Raw genomic sequence first — 21,979 nt, forward strand, 5'->3', positions numbered from 1 at the left:
TCTGGAAACCAGCCAAGAGAGTCAGGCATGGATCCATCTGTTCAAACTGTTAACACTTTCAAGCAAATGCCAAGAATGATATCTAAGATGCTCAGCCAGGGCCAACGTTCATGGAAATAAAAAAGAATATTTCTCCAAAGTTTTAGCTCATAGCAGCCTAATTGGATAAATAAAAATGCTATAAAGCAAATGTTTTTGGCTTCTCTTTCTTCTTCTGTTTTTAACAAATGAACAATTTTTTTATTAAAAAAATATATGGAAAATATTTTCATGTTACAGACTCCAGTTCTATGGAACAGCACTGATTCCTCACTCCCAGAGATTCAAATTGTGCAGCTTCTCAACAAGAGAAAAGCAAACACTTTTATAGAATTTGCCTCAAGAGTGTAAATGATCCTGTAGGTACACTTGCAAATGCAGCTTAGTTGAAAATATAGTGACTGGAGTGATCTCCCACTTGCAAAACAAGATTAACAGTAGCCACTCAAGGAGGGGTGAGATGGATTGGGGCCACTGAGCTGGGAGAGGGGGTTAGCTCTTCCCCACACCATTGTCCTTATTTATTTATTTTTAAAAACCTCACAAATTACTCTGCTTATGTAGAGAACTGAATTGTCGTCTCCTTTAAATTCCTGGGAGTTTACCTTAGTGAGGACCTCACTTGGAAAATCAACATAACTCAGGAGGTCAGAAAGGCCCAACAGAGACTCAATTTCCTCAGGGTCTTGCGAAAGAATAAAGTTAAACAACAACTGATGAACTAACTCCCTCTCCAGAATAGAAAATGTCCTTTCATATTGTATCACAGTGTGGTATGCTGGCCTGACAGCCACAAAGTCTCTACAGAGGGTGGTGAATACAGCACATGATATCATGGGCTGTCCCTTGAGTCCGCTAGATGACATCACAAGGGATCGTTGCCTTAGGAGAGCGAGAAAAATTCTCAGGGATGACTCATACCCCAGCCATCACCTCTTTAATCTTCTATCCTCGGGCAGGAGGGTATAATCAGCCATACCAACAGGCTAAAAAATAGCTTCTATCTGTGGGCTGTTAGGCTGTTAGGCTGTTGAACGGAAAATAACATAGCAAAATTTACTTGCGAGGTGGTGTGTTGTTCGATAAGAGATTGAGTGTTTGCGGGGGGAAGGAGGCTCGTTTAATTTCACTGTACACAGGTTGTACAGTGACAATAAAGGTATTATTATTATGAATTGAAGACTGGATAGATGAGAAACAAAGAAACCAACATTTCAAAGTCGCCTGTACAAATAATCTTGGAGGGTGTGGAACTTTAGCAAGATCTTACAAGTAAAGAGTTCAGTGTTATTCCCCAGTGCATTTTTCAGTTTTCATTAGCTGAACGATTGGTTCCCATCCATGAATTGCATCTTTTCTGTCCTCTACTCTCCAGTGTAAATCTGGTTCTGAGAGAAAAAAATCAAGATGTGCCTGGCAAGAAATTGATTCTGGCTGGGTTGAAACCTGCACAGCTGCCTGCCTGCCTGGCATTCTGAGAACAGTACCTGCAAGTTTGCGATGTGACTTGAAATTGCTTTCTAACATTTCTGTATCAAACTGCACACACAGCAAACCAATGAGACTAGAGGAATACATTATCCTACATCTGTAGACTTTTTGCATCTAGGAAATTATCCTCTGCAGGAGTCCAAAGCACTATTGACTATGTAGGATAAGACAGACTGTTTACTTTGGAAAGAAAACAAAGCCATTTCCACAATTGTTTTTCACTTATAATGCTTAATGCAATATACATGAAGTGCCTTGTACATATACTTACAGAAACCTACCCTCGTATTGGTACCACATAACTAATTTAAGAGATCTCAAGCTACATGAAGGATGCTTATGTGGATGCTATTTTATATACCTATCAAAGAGCTGTTCACCTCTCCCTCTCCCAAGCACACCTCCCTGGGCTCAAATGATGCCACCTGCCAAGCTAAATGTATGCACATCATGAAAGGAGAATGCTGGATTCTTCAGCACGAGACAGTTTGGCATATAAAGTTTTACTTTAGACAGCAGCTGTTGCGTAGATTTCACTCTTTGCCAACATCTGGGAGTGTTTTTCTTTAACTCAGAGGAGTGGCAGACTCATTATCTCTGCAGCGACCAAATGTGACATGGACAGGAACCCTGTCACAACTGAGGATAGCTGGCTAAATAGCACATAATTGTGGGGAGATTTTACTTATAGGATCATGCATTAGGATGAAGAACCCAAGGAGTGGGAGAAGCAGGCACAGGGAAGCAAAAATATCTCAAGGCCCTCAGGAAGGAAGCTCTCAGATTTCACATCTCATTATTTTAAACTTGTGGCAAGACAGTGGCAAGCTGGTGTATGTGTGTACAAGTTTGTGTAGAACTTCTGAGGTAACTGGTTTTGTTCAGTTTCTGTTTCAGTTTCTGTTAATTGGTTCTCGTGGGAAACTTGCAGATTCTAGCTTCACACAATTAACTCAGGCTGGTGTCAATTTACTCTTGGCAGAAAGCCCAGGTCTGCCTGACCTAGAAACTACTCTGATTGGTTAACGACCAGCACTCTGCTCTGTTATCAAGGGTTTGCTAGCTCAGTTTGATGTGAGGTGTGTTAGGAGTAGAAGTGCTGTGTATGGTTTTGAGAGAGAGAAAGAGAGGATTTATTTTGCTTTATTTGTATGCAGAAACTCTGCTGTTTTATTTTCTCCTTTTTAATAAATCCTGTAAATAGTTATTCTGAGTCTAGCTGACTTGTCATTACTGCCGCAACTAGCTTCTTCGCTGTGCAGGAAAACTCTGCTACGTTTGGGCTAAAGCCTGACACTTCAAAGTTCCATGAGGTTATGGGCATTGTGCTGCCAGCCTGAGTTGCGGTGGTGTCAGCATCAACGGCGTTGGTTCCAGTAGTTCCAGAGGTTGTTGTTCCTGGCTGGTTCCTGACCGTGGTGAGCTGGTGACGCAGTGGACACAAGGACAACAGCTGCAGCGTGTGAGTGCTGGGTGCTGTGGTTCCTGTTCTCTCTCTCGGTGGTCGTGAGTAGCTGGTTCCGGGTTCCAGGGACATCGCTCTCAAGATGGCCTCACAACCAGTTCAGATGGCTTTTGAGCGTCTGAATGACTCCAATTACTTGCTGTGGTCGGAACGCATGCAGGCAGTGCTGCAGAGGGATCGTCTCTGGCAAGTGGTGAGTAAGTTTCCTGCGAAGCCTGATGATGAAGACCTCGATAAAGACCAAAGAGCAAGGGCCACAATTGTCTTGGGGCTGGAAGATTCCCAGTTGCCGTATGTGAGGGGAATCAAGACAGCTAGAGGTGTGTGGCAAGCACTTAAAGAACTCCATGTGCGTGAGACAGCGGTTTCCAAGCTGTTCATTCGCAAGGCATTGTACAAGGCAATGTTACAGCCTGGGGTTACAATGCAGGAACACCTACACAGTTTACAGTTAAAGTTTGCAGCGCTACAGGAAAGAGACTGTGCGTTAGACCAGCAGGAGAAGGTGGCTATTATTTTGAGTTCTCTCCCGGAAAGCTGGGATAATTTAGTTTTGTCTCTAGAAGGCATGCAGGAGCATGATTTATCAGTCAGTTACGTTACTGGGCGTTTGATTGAAGAATGGCAGAAGCGGCAAGAAAGGTCGTTGGCTGCAGAGGCTTCTACAGGCGGGCGGTTTGGAAGGAGTTCTCATGCCGTACCAGAGGTGAAGCAAGAGCAGCGTGCCGGTGAGAAGTCAGCGTTTGCTGTTAGGCGTTGTTTCCGATGTGGGTCTTCAGCGCATCTAAAACGACAATGTCCGGAGTTGGTCAAGTCTCAGTTGCCGGTGCAGGAGCAGAGACGAGATCAGCAGCAGCAGCAGCGTAAAAAGAAATTCTTCAAACGAAAACAGTCGGCTCAGCTGGTGACCGGCGAGGTCAAGATTGCTGATGAGAAACAAGCGGTCTGGGTGGTCGATTCGGGAGCGTCTCGCCACATCGTAAATACAGATGAATTGTTTGTTTCCAAGAACTCAGCACAGCGCAGCCAGGTGGCTCTAGCAGACGGAAGTACTTCCGAAGTGATTTCGGGGGGTGCAGTTTTTGTTCCTTGTCTTCGTGAATGCCTGCAAAATGTACTTTGTGTGCCGTCATTAAGGAGCAATCTGATGTCTGTAGATTGTTTGCTAAAAGCTGGGTTTAAAGTGCATTTTGAAGGAGACAGTTGCATTATTAAGAAGGCTGGTGAGATTTTAGGCACTGCTAAGTCAGAGGGAGGCTTGTTTTGGCTTAAAGCAGGATCTCAAGTTGCAGCAGTAGTCAGTAAATCTCAGCCTGCAGTGAATAACAAAGCTATACATGACAACTGTGTGCACTTATTGCATAGGAAAATGGGGCATGCTTGCTGGAAAAGTGTACTAAAAATGTCTGAATTGGCTGATGGGGGTAATTTAAAGAGTTGTAACAAGTACCTTGATTGTAATGTTTGTAAAAAGGTTAAAACCCACAGAGTCTCTTACCCCAGAAGCGACAGAGTTAGTGAGGCACCGCTACAGCTGGTTCACATGGACGTAATTGGTCCATTTGCTGTAAGCAGGGGTGGATCGCGCTTTTCACTAACAATTGTGGATGACGCCACGCGTTACTCCTGGGTTTTTCCCATGAAGAATAAGGGTGACGTGTTCACTAAGTTTAAAGGCTGGGTGGCATCTGTGGAAAGATTTCTGTCCATTAAACTCAAAAGGATTCAGACGGACAGAGGTGGCGAATTTATGTCAAATGCCTTTAAAGATTGGTTACAAAAGCGTGGCATTGGGCATAGAAAAACGAATGTTTTTTCCCCAGAGGAGAATGGCGTTGCAGAGCGAAAAAACAGATCTTTACAAGATATGATGTTTGCCATGCTTGATGATGCTGATTTGCCCATGTCTTATTGGGGGGAGAGCATGCTCACCGCGTGTTATCTCCAAAACAGGCTCTTTCATCAAACAATAGGTACAACCCCGTACTTTAAATTGTTTCAGAAAAAACCCAAAATTGACCATTTGCATGTGTTTGGATCAAAAGCCTGGGTATTAATTCCAAAACAAATGAGGAAGAAGGGAGATCCTAAGACCAAACAGTTAGTGTTTGTGGGTTACCAGGAGCTGGGAAAAGGTTTCCGTTTTGCTGAAGGGACAAATGGCATTGTGATCTCCAGGAATGCCAGTTTTTGTGAACATAGTGGCTGGGAGAGACTACATGCCAATACTGAGGTTTGGTTTGAACCTTCCCAGGAGCTTCATGACTCTGAAAGTAGACACAGAGAATCAGAGTCTGAGGGGGAGGAAAGTTCAGATAAGAGCTCTCAAGAAAGTGGAGTTAGCCAAAGACCAGTTGCTAAGCAACAAAAGAGAGGTCGTAGTTCTGAGGAGGAAAGTGGGTCAGAAGAAAAATTTTCTCCCAGAAGATCTAAAAGACAAAACAAAGGAGTGCCTCCGGTGCGTTTTTCCCCAGATACTGCAAATGTGTTTAGTGTAATTGCAGAACCCAAGAGTTTTCAGGAGGTGTTAAAGTTACCAAAAGAGGAGGCAGAGCTCTGGAAACAGGCAATGGAGGAAGAGATGTCCTCTCTGAATGAGCACAAGGTCTTTACACCAGTAGCAGCGCCTGAGGGGGCAAAGATTGTAGGCTGCAGGTAGATAAACAAACTAAAAGGTTTGCCAAACAATTGTCCAGTAAGTTCAAAGTGAAAGACTTAGGCCCGGTTAGGACATATCTAGGGTTGGAAGTGTGCTGGGCCCAAGATGGCAGCTGTCTAATTAGTCAGCAGAACAAAGTTAAACAACTACTGACTACATACAGAATGCAGGATTGCAAAGGGGCAGTGGTGCCTATGGATCCAGGTTTCATAAAAACACTTCATAGAGATGAGGGTCCTGAATTTGAACATCCTGATGTATATCACTCTGTAATTGGAAGTTTATTGTATATAGCACAGTGGTCCAGACCTGATATTAGCTACGCAGTAGGCATATTAAGTAGATTGGTCTCAAAACCCACACTAAATGCCTGGAAAGGGGTAAAACAAGTTCTGAGGTACCTGAAACAGACAATTGGCTATATGCTACAATTAAATTCTTCAGAGGATGAAATGTTGAGTTGCTACTGTGATAGTGACTGGGGAAATTTGCCGGATAGAAAATCTGTCACAGGACTAGTCATAATGGTCGGTGGAGCTTTAATCAGCTGGCGGTCACGCAAGCAAGACGTTGTAAGTGTGTCATCAACGGAATCAGAGTACGCCGCATTGAGTGAATTGTGCAACGAGGTGATTTATTTCAAGCATTTGTTAACAGATTTAAATGTAAATTGTGGAGAACCAGTACAAGTTTACATTGATAATCAAGCTTGTATAACATTAAGTAAAACAGAGGGTTTCAAATCGCGTTCCAAACATATCTCTGTAAAATACCAAAATGTACGTTGCTGTGTACAAGACAATATAATCACCTGTACTTATGTATCAAGTGAAGAAAATGTAGCAGATGTGTTAACTAAACCATTGGCAAAGGTAAAGAACAAGCGAATGTGCAAGGGTTTAGGTTTGCTGGAAAAATAATCTCCTACATAGGTGTATTTGGTGTTAATTGTTCAGCAGAATCTGTGAGGGGGTGTTCAGTTTCTGTTTCAGTTTCTGTTAATTGGTTCTCGTGGGAAACTTGCAGATTCTAGCTTCACACAATTAACTCAGGCTGGTGTCAATTTACTCTTGGCAGAAAGCCCAGGTCTGCCTGACCTAGAAACTACTCTGATTGGTTAACGACCAGCACTCTGCTCTGTTATCAAGGGTTTGCTAGCTCAGTTTGATGTGAGGTGTGTTAGGAGTAGAAGTGCTGTGTATGGTTTTGAGAGAGAGAAAGAGAGGATTTATTTTGCTTTATTTGTATGCAGAAACTCTGCTGTTTTATTTTCTCCTTTTTAATAAATCCTGTAAATAGTTATTCTGAGTCTAGCTGACTTGTCATTACTGCCGCAACTAGCTTCTTCGCTGTGCAGGAAAACTCTGCTACGTTTGGGCTAAAGCCAATAGGGCTATGCCTGACACTTCAAAGTTCCATGAGGTTTGTGGTTCAAAGAGGTAGTCTCCAGCCTCTTCAGACCCATCTTTAACTACCAACCTGCAACCTGCTTCTCACAGCCTGATGGGGTCATTGAAGCCATCGACCAATTTGTGGGAGGGCAGAGCGGCCCACAGAGCAGAGGATGAAGGAGGGCCGCCCTGCAATTCACTCAAGGACAATGAAGACTCAGGTAGAACTGCTTCTGCTAATCAGCTCCATTCAGCAAGGTGCGTCAGGGGGCATCAGACTCCTACCTTCTCCTGGGAAGATGGTACTGCCAGTGAGGTAGGTCTTGGCCTTTCTGGAGGTTTTCCCATGTGATGCCTGCCTCTCCTTCCAGTCTGATGCCCCACTCACTGACAGTCCTAGATCACTCTAGTCCATGGAACCTGGCCTGTATCAATGTATGGCTGTCTCAACACGCCTTGAGCAAAACCTAGATCCCTCTGAACAGGCTCAATTAGGTTTGTCCCTCAGCTGAATCCAGTGCACAGCCCTACAAAAAAACCTAATTGTCGCTTGGTTTTCCCAGCCCCCCTTAAAAAAAGTGACCCACAGATTTAAGTTGTGCTGTGAAGGAGTACCTAAAGCACACACCGCACTCCATGACTTCAGAGCAATTAGTATTTTAATGAAAACTCATGCCATAATCTTCTGTTAAATGCTAAGGAGGGTGTTACTTAAAGGTGTGAAATTTTCCCAGTGTGTAAAATTGTTATATATCCAGGGGAAAATGGGACTAATAACAGAAAATCGCAATTGACTGACATGAAAGCCAAGTGTCAATTTGGGTAAATTGAAATCATAGCTAATTTTAACACACTAATTAAATAAAAGCTGCAAAGCCCCAGAAGATTTATGGACTGCAAACACTTTAACTGGTCTCTTGATTATTTGGGGGGGGGGGGGGAGGAATAACTTTGAATGCTGAAGAATGGTGGATGCTCTGACGAATGGGCTCTATATTGCAAAAACCATCAAATTTCTCTCTAGGGGACCAAATGTATCTCAAGATGGAAGAATACCATCTGCTTTTAACATTCCCAAATACACTGGTTGGTAGTAGTGATGGACACACCCTTCTCTGCTCAGTTCAGATTCAGCTCTGTGCTCTCAAACTTTTTTTTAGTGTACACTTGGAAAACAACTTGTCTGTTTCAGAGAGTTTTCTAACTTAGAAACATGTTGCCATATGGATGTTGCTGTGTATGCACACCTAGGACATGGCTAGAAGTTACTGGGAGATTCAACCAACTGTGCCTGCTGCCAAAATTAACACATTTGGGAATGACAGTCTCTTTGTAAACCACTGAGGTTTTTATTTAAACATTCAAACAATGTATAAATTTCATGAAATAAATAAATAAAACATCATCATAGTATGGATGTGACCCTAGTCTAGATAAGGTTTTAGCTTGTTCATCCTCATCCACCCCTAAATTGCCACTAGACCTCATTTTGGGTTTAGTGCATTTACATGCTCTGAGCAAACGTTATTTTGACTTACATTAAAATCTATTCTGATTTATACCAATTCACCTTGTGTTTCTAGATAGATAGATGATAGATAGATAGATAGATAGATAGATAGATAGATGATAGATAGATAGATAGATAGATAGATAGATAGATAGATAGATGATAGATAGATATAGATTCTCTTTTACCACATCTATGTCAGGATTCAGTGGAATGACTAATCTCCCCATTAGTGAAATCTTCTACTCATTTCTGTCAATGTTGAATCCTTGAGTATCTTCATTATTCCTAATTGCCATGGTGAAAGGAAAGTGTGTTAATCATGCAAGCTCTATGTCTTGCAATGATGGCACTTTTAAGAGGGGGAGGGGGAAACCCTACAGCAATTCTTGACACTCTTCTGAAGACGTTTGCCCACAAGTAAGTTTCTAATTCTATATAATTAAATCCTTGCTCAACCCAGTGCTTCCAATGGTTTCCTGCCCCTCTCATTTAATCAAGGCCTAAAGATTAATACTGGCTCTCAGAAATCGGATGCATTGATTAAAGAGGAGTTAAAGTACTCACACAAAATCAGTTGCTTTTGGAGTAGCCACAGAAGGACCTGCTCTTTAACAGTTATGGCTTCCGTGAAATAATCATTATTAACAAATATTAAGGGTGCTGAGATTTGTTAGGATATCCTATTCCCCTGTGGCGTTTGCCCTCCTATGTGTGTGACATCATATGGGTTCATAGGGAAAGGGTTAACTAATTGTAAAATGACTAACCAATGGGAACCCAGAGGGCAAAGTTAACTGTGTATAAGGTTTAAGCACAGAGGTTTTTTTTAGTGAGTTAGCGTTAGAGTTGTTGAGAAGACAGTCTGAAGTTAGAAGAGACAGAGAAGTTAAGTCTGTGGGTTGGGTTAGTCTGGTGTGAGAGAGTGAGAGAATTTGTTAAGAGGAGTCAGTCAAACAGTTGAGATAATCAGTCAGAAGGACCCAGTGTTTTAACAGAGAGTAACTGGTTGGTGGCAGCGGGGAAGCGAGCACAGTGGTGGCACAGGGATCAATAGACCGTTAGACGTCTGGGGACCCTTTGTGATCGCCACATCCCCTCTCAGGGCTACAATTTCCAGAGTCGTTTTACAATCATCACCTTTTCCTAGGGAACTCAAACTGCTTGAAATATATACTGTGGATGTGGCATTTCTGTAAACACTGTAGGCCAGGAAAGGTGTCATTCTGGAAGGCAATGTCCTGCTACTCCTAAATGAGGTCACATGCCCACTAAAGTGCTCAGCATGTAGCTTGGGAGTGTTCCTGCAGTTAGCACTATCTATGGAGGTAAAGCTTGGCACTAGTAGCTAGAAGCGCTTTCCCCACCACTACCCCAGTTTCGGCTGGTTCGCTAGATGCAACCTTATCTAGAGAAGACTGGCTGCCTATTTGTTTCCGGACCCAATTTAAGGTGATGGTATCATACCAGTCAACTGTCCCACTTTAAGCAGGACACCCCGGTTTGTGGAGCAGAAACGCGCGAAACTGAGACCTTGCAAAAGATCACGGAGCCTGAAAACACAAGTTATTGGGTAAAGCATGCAAGATTGCAGCCTCACATGACATCATGGAGCCTGAAAACACATGGAGCCGGGAAGACGCACCGTTTCTGGTGTCAGTGCCTTGGAGGGTATGTGGTATGGACTTTTAAAGTCATAAATGGTTTGGGATCAGGGTATCTGAAGGGCCACTCCCACCTATATGGAACTGCTTGAGTCGTTATATAGGCAATAGAGACCATGCTCTTTGACCTGCTGATGAGTACAATAAGCAGGGTATTTTTCTGTGATGGCCCTGCACTTCTGGAATACCCTCCCCATGAAGATACTTCTGGCCCCTTCTTTATTAGCTTTTAGGAGATGCTGAAACAATGTTCTGATTATGGTTTGCATTTGGAAAATCTGATGAAGCTCTGTTTTAGCAAATATTTATCTGCTCCTCCTGCTGTGTCTAATGTTATGTTTGACACATATATTTTGTGCTGAATTTCTGTTGCACTGTTCCTGGTTTTTTTGTGGGGGGTTTTTATATAAGCTGCCTTGGGAGGGTATGTAAGGCAAAAAATGTGGTTTAAAATAAGAAAACCTATAATGAAATAAATAAATATATGTCATGATTAAAATAATAATGATAACAATATATATCATGATTCTTTGAAGTCACTGTATCCTTTTGAGAAGAGAACCAGCAGAGAAGGGCGAGCAACCCATCCTAAACAGAAATCACTTCATCTCCCTTAATGCTCTTGCTCTCAAAATAGTATCACCATTTCCACTGCTTTGAAAAATGCATGCAGTACCATATCAAATAACTGGAACTCCAACTGTTTGCAGCCTCCTGCTCCACTTCACATTTAGGGAAGTTTTTGACCTACTGTCACTGTATATTTCTTACGACTTGGCAGATTTGCTGAAATGGTCTCACAGTTTAACAGACAACTACGGTAATTTTACATGGTGTTTCTCATACCCACAAGAAAGTTGAAATGTGACAACTTGAAAGAAGCAACTGGGAAGGGGAATACCAGGCGCTGAAAACTGTGACTGAAGGCCCCCATTTTCTGGGGTGTCACAGAGTCCCCTAAAGTCATAGGAGTCTCAAACAGGTTCGTCCAAAATTTCCATGGATCTGGTGATCCCCTTGGCGGAGACTGGAGCCAATTCAGGGTGGCTAGGCGGCATGAAGCCCAGGCTCTCTGCCAATGAAGCAGGAGCCACGGAAGGAATGTGACCAGACAATTTTGTTACCTACTTTTCTCCCATACAAGTGAATGGAAGTGGGTGCAATGTGTCTCTTACACAGATGCACACTGAACTCTCCTGGGGATTCTGGCAATGCATGAGTCCTCTCTCTGCCACTACTCTGCCTGCCATAATTGCAAGCATTTTGCTAGCTGTTCTGTAAATGCTTCTCCAGAATACAAAAGCTTGGCAGAATTAAGACATTCTTTTTAACAGGTGCAGAGCACCTGGCATGGTAGGACAGTCACTGTGGCCCACCACAACTAATGCCAGCCTTCTAGTATTTTTTAATGGCCCAGCACTCTCAAGAGAAGCACTGGGCTTGACAGCTGCTGCTACAAGCATCTTCCTTATCTCCAGTGCCTCTAACATGCATATTGGGATGTGCCCAGATACATTACAGGTAAGGAGATGATGATGGTGGCAGCAACATTCTCACTCAGTGAGTTACTAGTAGACAGATGGAGCTGTGCGGTTTCAAAGCTGCCACCCCTTCTCTCTTCTGCCTGCCACCAACACCCATCTACATTTGCCCCCTGGCAAGTTTTTTGGGGGAGGAAGGCATCAAGCAATCACTAAGGTGTCAGCTCTGCAAGTTAAAGCCCAACATGTTTGGTATTACTAGAGCACCGACTCACTGGTTCTCCTGTGCGTCTTATCTGCATTAAGATGACATCAATACTTACTGGATCCTGAACTAACTTTTCTGCTCACCTATGAAATTGGATGGCTTGCATGAAATCATTCACACTAAAACAATGCCTCAAATACTTCTGCTCCATTGTGAAGCTCAGCCTGTATGAAAGTTTCTGTGGCCTATTACTGCAACCTGTAGGTGTTAATATGCAAGATGTATCTCTTCACCTTAGTTAATGAAGTAGTGAAGTATATCCTTGATCACCTCTCTCCCGGTTCAGTGTGTAAATGGAGCCCCAAGATTTAAATAAACCCCTTTCGGACTTCATTGTGATATCCAATCTCACTTTCTACTTAGGACATAACAGAACTAAAGAAAGCTGCCTAAGAGGCCCTCTGTACAACTTAATAACTGTTCCAATGTGCATGAACCAGCCTTGCCCCCTGAGTTCTCATGAACTATGCTCATCCACTCAACCCCCAAGCTGCCAGCTCAGTCTCTGAAGCAGGGTTGCACATGTACAATCATCCCCACAATTAGGAATTCTATCATGCAGGATTCTTGGCTACAGGGAAGAAAGTGCTTACAATTCCCCATCAGTGCAGGACAGTCTCTGGCGGGGATGGAAACATTGGGGCATCCAGCCTGCTGTCCTCTCTTCATCCTTTCACAACAAATGCCTAAAGAGGACTTCTTAATTCTTACAATCTGAAATCTTTACTTCTGTTAATATAGACGATGGAGTTCATGATGGCTGGGAGTTTGTTAAGAGGGAGATAGTAAAAGCACAACTTCAGGCAATACCAATGAGACGGAAACATGGAGGGTGCCTAAAGAAGCCAGGGTGGCTATCTAAAGAACTTTTAACTGAGTTAAGATTTAAAAAGGTCTCCAGGGCCAGATGAACTGCATCCAAGAGTATTAAAAGAACTGGCAGATGTGATCTCAGAACCACTGGCAGTCATCTTTGAGAATTCCTGGAGAACAGGTGAAGTCCCGGCAGACTGGAGGAGGGCAAATGTTGTCCCTATTTTCAAAAAGGGGGAAAGAGAGGACCCAAATAATTATCGCCCAGTCAGTCTGACATCAATACCAGGGAAGATTCTGGAGCAGATCATTAAGCAAACAGTCTGTGAGCACCTAGAAAGGAATGCCGTGATCACCAATAGTCAGCATGGATTTCTGAAAAATAAGTCATGTCAGACTAACCTGATCTCGTTTTTTGACAGAATTACAAGCCTGGTAGATGAAGGGAACGCAGTGGATGTAGCCTACCTTGATTTCAGCAAGGCATTCGACAAGGTACCCCATGATATTCTTGTAAAGAAGCTGGTAAAATGCGGTCTTGACTATGCTACCACTCAGTGGATTTGTAACTGGCTGGCTGACCGAACCCAAAGGGTGCTCATCAATGGTTCCTCTTCATCCTGAAGAAGAGTGACTAGTGGGGTGCCACAGGGTTCTGTCTTGGGCCCGGTCTTATTCAACATCTTTATCAACGACTTGGATGATGGACTCAAGGGCATCCTGATCAAATTTGCAGATGACACCAAACTGGGAGGGGTGGCTAACACCCCAGAGGACAGGATCACACTTCAAAACGACCTTGACAGATTAGAGAACTGGGCCAAAACAAACAAGATGAACTTTAACAGGGAGAAATGAGAGGCACAAATACAAGATGGGGGACACCTGGCTTGAGAGCAGTACATGTGAAAAGGATCCAGGAGTCTTGGTTGACCACAAACTTGACATGAGCCAACAGTGTGACGCGGCAGCTAAAAAAGCCAATGCAATTCTGGGCTGCTTCAATAGGAGTATAGCATCTAGATCAAGGGAAGTAATAGTGCCACTGTATTCTGCTCTGGTCAGACCTCACCTGGAGTACTGTGTCCAGTTCTGGGCACCACAGTTCAAGAAGGACACTGACAAACTGGAACGTGTCCAGAGGAGGGCAACCAAAATGGTCAAAGGCCTGGAAACGATGCCTTATGAGGAACGGCTAAGGGAGCTGGGCATGTTTAGCCTGGAGAAGAGGAGGTTAAGGGGTGATATGATAGCCATGTTCAAATATATAAAAGGATGTCATATAGAGGAGGGAGAAAGGTTGTTTTCTGCTGCTCCAGAGAAGCGGACACGGAGCAATGGATCCAAACTACAAGAAAGAAGATTCCACCTAAACATTAGGAAGAACTTCCTGACAGTAAGAGCTGTTCGACAGTGGAATTTGCTGCCAAGGAGTGTGGTGGAGTCTTTGGAGGTCTTTAAGCAGAGGCTTGACAACCATATGTCAGGAGTGCTCTGATGGTGTTTCCTGCTTGGCAGGGGGTTGGACTCGATGGCCCTTGTGGTCTATTCCAACTCTATGATTCTATGATTCTTACCTAATATTTTTTCCCCACCTGCTTTCCTTTAAATTCCCCAGACATTTTTGCTCGATGTGGAATCCCAAAGTCTGATTAAGAATTATTGTCTAGGAACAATTCCATTCCCATGGAACTCTTGAACTGAAAAGCAATTCTAGACAAAATGCTCAGTCACCACATCTCCTTTTCCTCACATTTTCCAGTTGAAGAGGGAAAGGGGTGATAACATTAGCCACAAGCTACAGACACCTGTCTCTCCATCTGATTACAGCCATCATAAGATTAGTCCTTTAAGACTGCAATCTTATACTCACTTAGCTGGGATAAGCCAAAGGGACTTACTTCTGACTAGACATGTGCAGGACTGCACTGAAAAGCACTTAGTACAGTATTGACCCACTTCCCAATTTACCTTTACACTTTCATGGTAAAGTACTCTCAGTCCTCTTGACCATCAGCATCACACCTGGGAAGAGAGGAGATGGGTGGAGATTAGATTCCTGTGATTCTGGAATTCTAGCAAAGCTTAGTATTGCACTGGGCCATTGTGGAAATCAGAAATGAAAGATGGTTTATTTGGACATCCGCAACATGTCTCTTCATAACGGATTCTAACCAAACGGAGCACTGGTATGGATCTTAAGATAAATTAATCTATGAAAGTTCATGAAATGAAAGTTTTCCATCTCCTCCCCCCACAACCTGAACCCTCTGAAAAGCCCTTCCAGTGGGTCATGGGGCACACTTGTTGGGTGGGTTGTAGGGAACTGCTGATGGGGAACGAAGGGGAGAGAAAGTGAGGTGAACTTTTCCTTCCACAAACTTCCTTATATGGTAACTTATCTTAGGATCCCTCTGATTTTTTTTCTTTCTTTAAGAATCACATTAAACTAAAACACTGGTGTACAATTTAGCCATAATCACATTTAAGCTTACATTCTAAACTTTTTAATTTCAGAGCCAGCAGGTGAACAACTGTTCTTTTCAAGCTTGTGAAGTGTGCTGCTTCTTACACAGTAATATATGATTTTAAAATTGGCTTCAAAGTAGGCAAGTAACTCTCTAGGTAGGATTTATAGAGCTTCTTTCATGGTCGGACAATTGTTATCAGTAGGTAATTCTTCCAGATTTATGTCTATTTTGTGTTTTTTCAGAATCTATTAAGAATTCCTGGGGCTTCAAGGCGGATGCAATTTGTGACAATTGGGATTACAGTCATTACACGGGAGACAGAATTGGGCACCTCTGTGTCTTCATATGACTTCCATGCGCTGTAAGATGAGTGTATCTCTTCTCAGACAATGACGTACACTCATTTGCCACAGGTAGGAAATGTGTGTGTCTCCAGAGTCTTTTTGAGGAGTCTGTGGGCTTTTGCTTAAATTCTAGCGAGTGTTTTTCTTAAAAAAATAAACTTTTAAACCCTCTTGATTTAGCGATGGGGGGGGGGGGGTGTCATGTGCCCCCTAACTCCTGAAAGGGCTGTACTTGCTACCCTTGCAATGAAGGGAAAGTGATAAAAGCAGGGCTTTTTCCCCAGCCAGAATTCACTGGAATTCAGTTCTGGCGCCTCTCAGGTAGGCATCATTGCCATTATAAAAGAACAAGAAAGGTGTTCATGATGAGTTCCGGCACCTCTTTCTTGAAAAATAACACTGGATAAAAGAATGATCTATAGATGGATGAGGAGTTTCTAATGTCTCATGTGTAATAAGGAGTTAATTGTTATATTACTGTGGTAATTTATGTGCAATGCTCTAGATCAGTGCTAAATGTTATGGTAAGAAATCTAGCGCAAAATTCAAACAGCACCAGTGTTTTCCTGGTCCACAAGGTAATTTTGCCCCCACCCCACTTTAAAGCAATCACTTAGATTCTGACCTCAGCAATTACAAGTTCAAGGAAAATTCATATTTCTAATTGACTGCAAAAAATTCCAGATGATAGGCTTTTGGTCTTCTAATAATGTTTTGAAGAGTGCTCCTTTTGTGATTTTACAAGTGCTTCTTAACCCTCTCTCAAAACTGACACGTTGCCTTTTTAGATGAATGCTTTCTCAAATAAAGAAATATTACTGGTTTAAATAGCTAAGGGTTTGCAAAGGGAACTGCACAGAGGGAGTGTGTCCTGGATGGCTCTGCTAGAGCTCTGTGTAGTATTCAGTACCACTCATCACAAAACCCTTCTGGATCATTGGGCTTGGATAGGAGGGCAGTTCCTGAAGGTGTGTCCTATTACGCCCCATGGCCATTGGCTTTTGATGGGCCTCAGGGCTCCATCTTGTTCTGAATGAAACTACTAGATGAGGCATCAACGGAGGACATAGATGATGCCTTCCTGGAACAGATGGCCAAGCATGCAAAAGGAAGGGAGATAGTAGTAATGGGGGACTTCAATTACCCAGATATTTGTTGGATGTCAAACTCAGCCAAGAGCATAAGGTCAAACAGATTCCTCACTGCCCTTGCAGACAACTTCATTGTCCAGAAAGTGGGAGAAGCAACAAGAGGAACAGCCATTTTAGATCTGGTCCTAACCAATGTTGATGACCTGGTTAGTGGGGTAGAAGTGGAAGGATCATTAGGCGCGAGTGATCATGCTCTTCTGAAGTTTACTATACAGCGGAAAGGAGCAGCCAAGCATACTAGGACTCAATTTCTCGACTTTAAGAAAGCCGACTTCATAAAGCTTAGGGAAGTGCTGGGTGAGATCCCATGGACAGTAATACTAAAAGGAAAGGGAGTTCAAGATGGCTGGGAGTTTGTTAAGAGGGAGATAGTAAAAGCACAACTTCAGGCAATACCAATGAGACGGAAACATGGAAGGTGCCTAAAGAAGCCAGGGTGGCTATCTAAAGAACTTTTAACTGAGTTAAGATTAAAAAAGGATGTGTACAAAAAATGGAAAAGGGGGGAAACCACCAAAGAGGAATTCAAACAAATAGCCAGCACGTGTAGACACAAAGTCAGAAAAGCTAAAGCACAAAATGAACTCAGGCTTGCTAGAGAGGTTAAAAGCAACAAAAAAGGCTTTTATGGGTATGTTCGTAGCAAAAGGAAGAACAAAGAAACCGTGGGGTCACTCAGAGGAGAAGATGGTGAAATGCAAACAGGGGACACAGAAAGGGCTGAACTCCTCAATGCCTTCTTTGCCTCAGTCTTCTCCGATAAAGAAAACAATGCCCGACCTGAAGAATTTGGAGCAAATGATTCAGCAGAGGAAACACAGCCCAGAATAACTAAGGAGATAGTACAAGAATACTTGGCTAGTCTAGATGTATTCAAGTCTCCAGGGCCAGATGAACTGCATCCAAGAGTATTAAAAGAACTGGCAGATGTGATTTCAGAACCACTGGCAGTCATCTTTGAGAATTCCTGGAGAACAGGCGAAGTCCCGGCAGACTGGAGGAGGGCAAATGTTGTCCCTATTTTCAAAAAGGGGAAAAGAGAGGACCCAAATAATTACCGCCCAGTCAGTCTGACATCAATACCAGGGAAGATTCTGGAGCAGATCATTAAGCAAACAGTCTGTGAGCACCTAGAAAGGAATGCTGTGATCACCAATAGTCAGCATGGATTTCTGAAAAATAAGTCATGTCAGACTAACCTGATCTCGTTTTTTGACAGAATTACAAGCCTGGTAGATGAAGGGAACGCAGTGGATGTAGTCTACCTTGATTTCAGCAAGGCATTTGACAAGGTGCCCCATGATATTCTTGTAAAGAAGCTGGTAAAATGCGGTCTTGACTATGCTACCACTCAGTGGATTTGTAACTGGCTGACTGACTGAACCCAAAGGGTGCTCATCAATGGTTCCTCTTCATCCTGGAGAAGAGTGACTAGTGGGGTGCCACAGGGTTCTGTCTTGGGCCCGGTCTTATTCAACATCTTTATCAACGACTTGGATGATGGACTCAAGGGCATCCTGATCAAATTTGCAGATGACACCAAACTGGGAGGGGTGGCTAACACCCCAGAGGACAGGATCACACTTCAAAACGACCTTGACAGATTAGAGAACTGGGCCAAAACAAACAAGATGAATTTTAACAGGGAGAAATGTAAAGTATTGCACTTGGGCAAAAAAAATGAGAGGCACAAATACAAGATGGGTGACACCTGGCTTGAGAGCAGTACATGTGAAAAGGATCTAGGAGTCTTGGTTGACCACAAACTTGACATGAGCCAACAGTGTGACGCGGCAGCTAAAAAAGCCAATGCAATTCTGGGCCTCATCAATAGGAGTATAGCATCTAGATCAAGGGAAGTAATAGTGCCACTGTATTCTGCTCTGGTCAGACCTCACCTGGAGTACTGTGTCCAGTTCTGGGCACCACAGTTCAAGAAGGACACTGACAAACTGGAACGTGTCCAGAGGAGGGCAACCAAAATGGTCAAAGGCCTGGAAACGATGCCTTATGAGGAACGGCTAAGGGAGCTGGGCATGTTTAGCCTGGAGAAGAGGAGGTTAAGGGGTGATATGATAGCCATGTTCAAATATATAAAAGGATGTCATATAGAGGAGGGAGAAAGGTTGTTTTCTGCTGCTCCAGAGAAGCGGACACGGAGCAATGGATCCAAACTACAAGAAAGAAGATTCCACCTAAACATTAGGAAGAACTTCCTGACAGTAAGAGCTGTTCGACAGTGGAATTTGCTGCCAAGGAGTGTGGTGGAGTCTCCTTCTTTGGAGGTCTTTAAGCAGAGGCTTGACAACCATATGTCAGGAGTGCTCTGATGGTGTTTCCTGCTTGGCAGGGGGTTGGACTCGATGGCCCTTGTGGTCTCTTCCAACTCTATGATTCTATGATTCTATTCTATGATTCTAGGTCATTGAGGAACTGTGGCTCTGATTTAATATGCGGATGGCAACCAACTCTATCTCTTTCCATCACAACTGAAGGAAAGTGTTCAAGTTCTAAATAAGTTTCTGGTGTCTGTCAATAAAGCAATGGATGAGTTGGAACCATGTGATGCTTTATCCAGACAAGACAGAGGTGATTCTGGTCAGTAGAAAGGCAAATCAGGGAACAGAACTTTGACTTGTCTTGGATATGGAATTGCATTACCATGGAAGACACCTGGACTCAGCCCTGGGGTGGATCTAGACATAGGTTAAAAACACTATAAATAAGGCAGAAATTAAATCGTTACAACAAGAGGGGGGGGGGAAGGCTAGGTAAAAATCCATATAATTTTTCTCTCTCTCTCTGGCGCCATCTGGTGTTGCATGTTTATAACACATTCAAAACATATTATTGCGACGGATGTAGCTGAGTCCCTGGATGATGATTCCAGGAATGCTTTTGTGCAGCTAAAGCTAATGTGATGTGTTTTGGCCTGCCTGGTTCCAGGTCCCTTTTAAAAGACCAGGATCAGTTTCTGTCAGAGAAGAGAGAAGGAAAACCTCTGCTGCATTGCAAATGCAGAGGTTGAAGAGATATGTGTGAGATGCACACACAGCAAGCATTACTCCAAGGAACTCTGCCTCTCTCTGTGCCCCAATGCATTTGCCTTGCAGCAGGAGTCCCCAAAGGTGAAACAAACACTGTAGTGGTTATGAATCTAATTCCGTCTACGTATGTTTCCCATACTAGGACCTGGCTTGATCTCAACACGCTGACAAAAATTAGCCCTGGACTTGACTGTCATTTCTATGGTAATACATTGGCCAAAACTTGAAGCTTTACATTTCCCAGATGACATTTTCATATTGCTCTTACAACCCAAAATACGATCGAGAAAGTCTGTCTAGTGATAGTCGTCTTTGTACATTTGTAATGCATAGCACTAAGCATGGCCTTCAGATTGAATACCTAAATGCAATGACATCTCCTTAATATTCCAGATGTCAGAGGGGACGAAATATATAAATGGGCCAAGTTATGCTTGCTAAGTGCCCTACTGTTTGTGGGCTTGTTGTTTATTTATGTATGTTTGTATGTGGCTCAGGGGTCAGGGACCTCAGCCCTTCTTCCACAGACACATTTAAAAGGCCACAGAAAGTTAATCAGACAAATGCCTGATATAATTGCTGCTAAGAGTCTTGAGAAGGGACGTGGGTGGCACTGTGGGTTAAACCACAGAGCCTAGGACTTGCCGATCAGAAGGTTGGCGGTTTGAATCCCTGCGACAGGGTGAGGTCCTGTTGCTCGGTCCCTGCTCCTGCCAACCTAGCAGTTCCAAAGCATGTCAAAGTGCAAGTAGATAAATACCTTCTGGCGGGAAGGTAAACGGCGTTTCTGTGCGCTGCTCTGGTTCGCCAGAAGCGGCTTAGTCATGCTGGCCACATGACCCGGAAGCTGTACGCCGGTTCCCTTGGCCAATAAAGCGAGATGAACGCCACAACCCCAGAGTCGGCCATGACTGGAACAAATGGTCAGGAGTCCCTTTACCTTTAAGAGTCTTGAGGCTACCTTCCACAAAGTAGCATTATCAACCAGAACCACCTTAAGATCTCTCTCTCTCTTTCTCAAGTCAAAGTCAAAACCATCCCTTTTCTTAAGGCAATTCAGATTTGTTTTCCTATCCTTACCACACCACCTAACTCCCAGCTGTTGCTGGTATACTATGGTGCAGAGGCAGGGAACCGGTGTGTGATGGCCTGGGATTCCGATTCGGAGGATGAAACAGAGGAATCCCAGCCTGCACAGGAGTCCCCGCCTCCAGGGCCGGCTGAACTGGGGCAAGGCCTAGATGCTGAAGAGCCTGCACCTGTGGCAGTGCATCAGGAGCTGGCCCCAGGTGAAGCCCTTCTGGCCCCAGAGAGGCTTGACGACTCAGTGGCCACAGGTGAGCCTCCTCCAGGGCCCAGTAACCCTTCGGCCTCTCCTGATCTGCAGAGGCTTAGAGCAGAGAGGCGAAGGGAACTGGTTGCCCCCAGGAGGAGTGCTCGCCTTAAGGCCAGAGGAGGCGGGGCTCCTGGGGGCCGGGACCGCCCCTGGCCTTAGAAGAGGATAAAAGCCCAGTCAGCCCGGCCCCAGGTTGCGGGAGCAACGTCGTTGTTGGCTTCGGACCTTCCTGTGTTCCTGATCCCTGCTCGGCCTCCTGTTTCTGACTATCCGGTACTCCTGTTCCCTGCTCGGCCTCCTGTTCCAGCGTTCCTGTTCCCCGCCCGGCTCTCTGCCTCGGACCTCGCCCCTCTTCGTGTGGACTCTGCTACACCCAAGGTACCTTACCCCCGGGACCAGCACACGGTGGCCCTACAGATGTTGTTGGACTACAGCTCCCATCAAACCCCACCATCATTGCCATTTATGAGGGAAGCTGGGAGTTGCAAGCTTACAATGCATGGAGGGAACGAGCTTCCCGCTCCCTGCTATAGTGGCAATGATAGAGCTATGAATTAGAAGTCCCTGGTTTGAGTTTTACCTTTATCATATATGGAACTCATCAGGCAAGGCACTGTTTCCCAGTTTCAGCACCCGCTCCAATTTGCAATATGGGAATAGTAGTAAACACTAATGCTACTGCTGCTATTCATAAGATGTTCTCCTTCCCCTCTCCGTAGATGCTTCTCACATTTTTCACACTAGAAATATCAACTCTGCTAGCAATTTCCTTTGCAATATACTAGTAAACAGCTTCTGCCTTCAGCCAGTCATACGAGTACGTGCAATGTCAGCTCAAATGTAAGAGTC

At 44.0% G+C, this 21,979-nt stretch overlaps 1 long non-coding RNA gene across 1 annotated transcript in view; it reads right to left on the reverse strand.

Moving 5' to 3' along the window:
* Positions 1-21,979, reverse strand: part of LOC144327907 (uncharacterized) — a 154,210-nt gene that overhangs the window by 42,598 nt on the left and 89,633 nt on the right. The window contains exon 2 of the long non-coding RNA XR_013393073.1: positions 14,753-14,806. This is a non-coding gene — a long non-coding RNA (uncharacterized LOC144327907). The remainder of the gene's footprint in view (positions 1-14,752; positions 14,807-21,979) is intronic.

The sequence above is a fragment of the Podarcis muralis genome, chromosome 6 (assembly GCF_964188315.1).
Source record: "Podarcis muralis chromosome 6, rPodMur119.hap1.1, whole genome shotgun sequence".
NCBI classification, from domain to species: Eukaryota; Metazoa; Chordata; class Lepidosauria; order Squamata; family Lacertidae; genus Podarcis; species Podarcis muralis.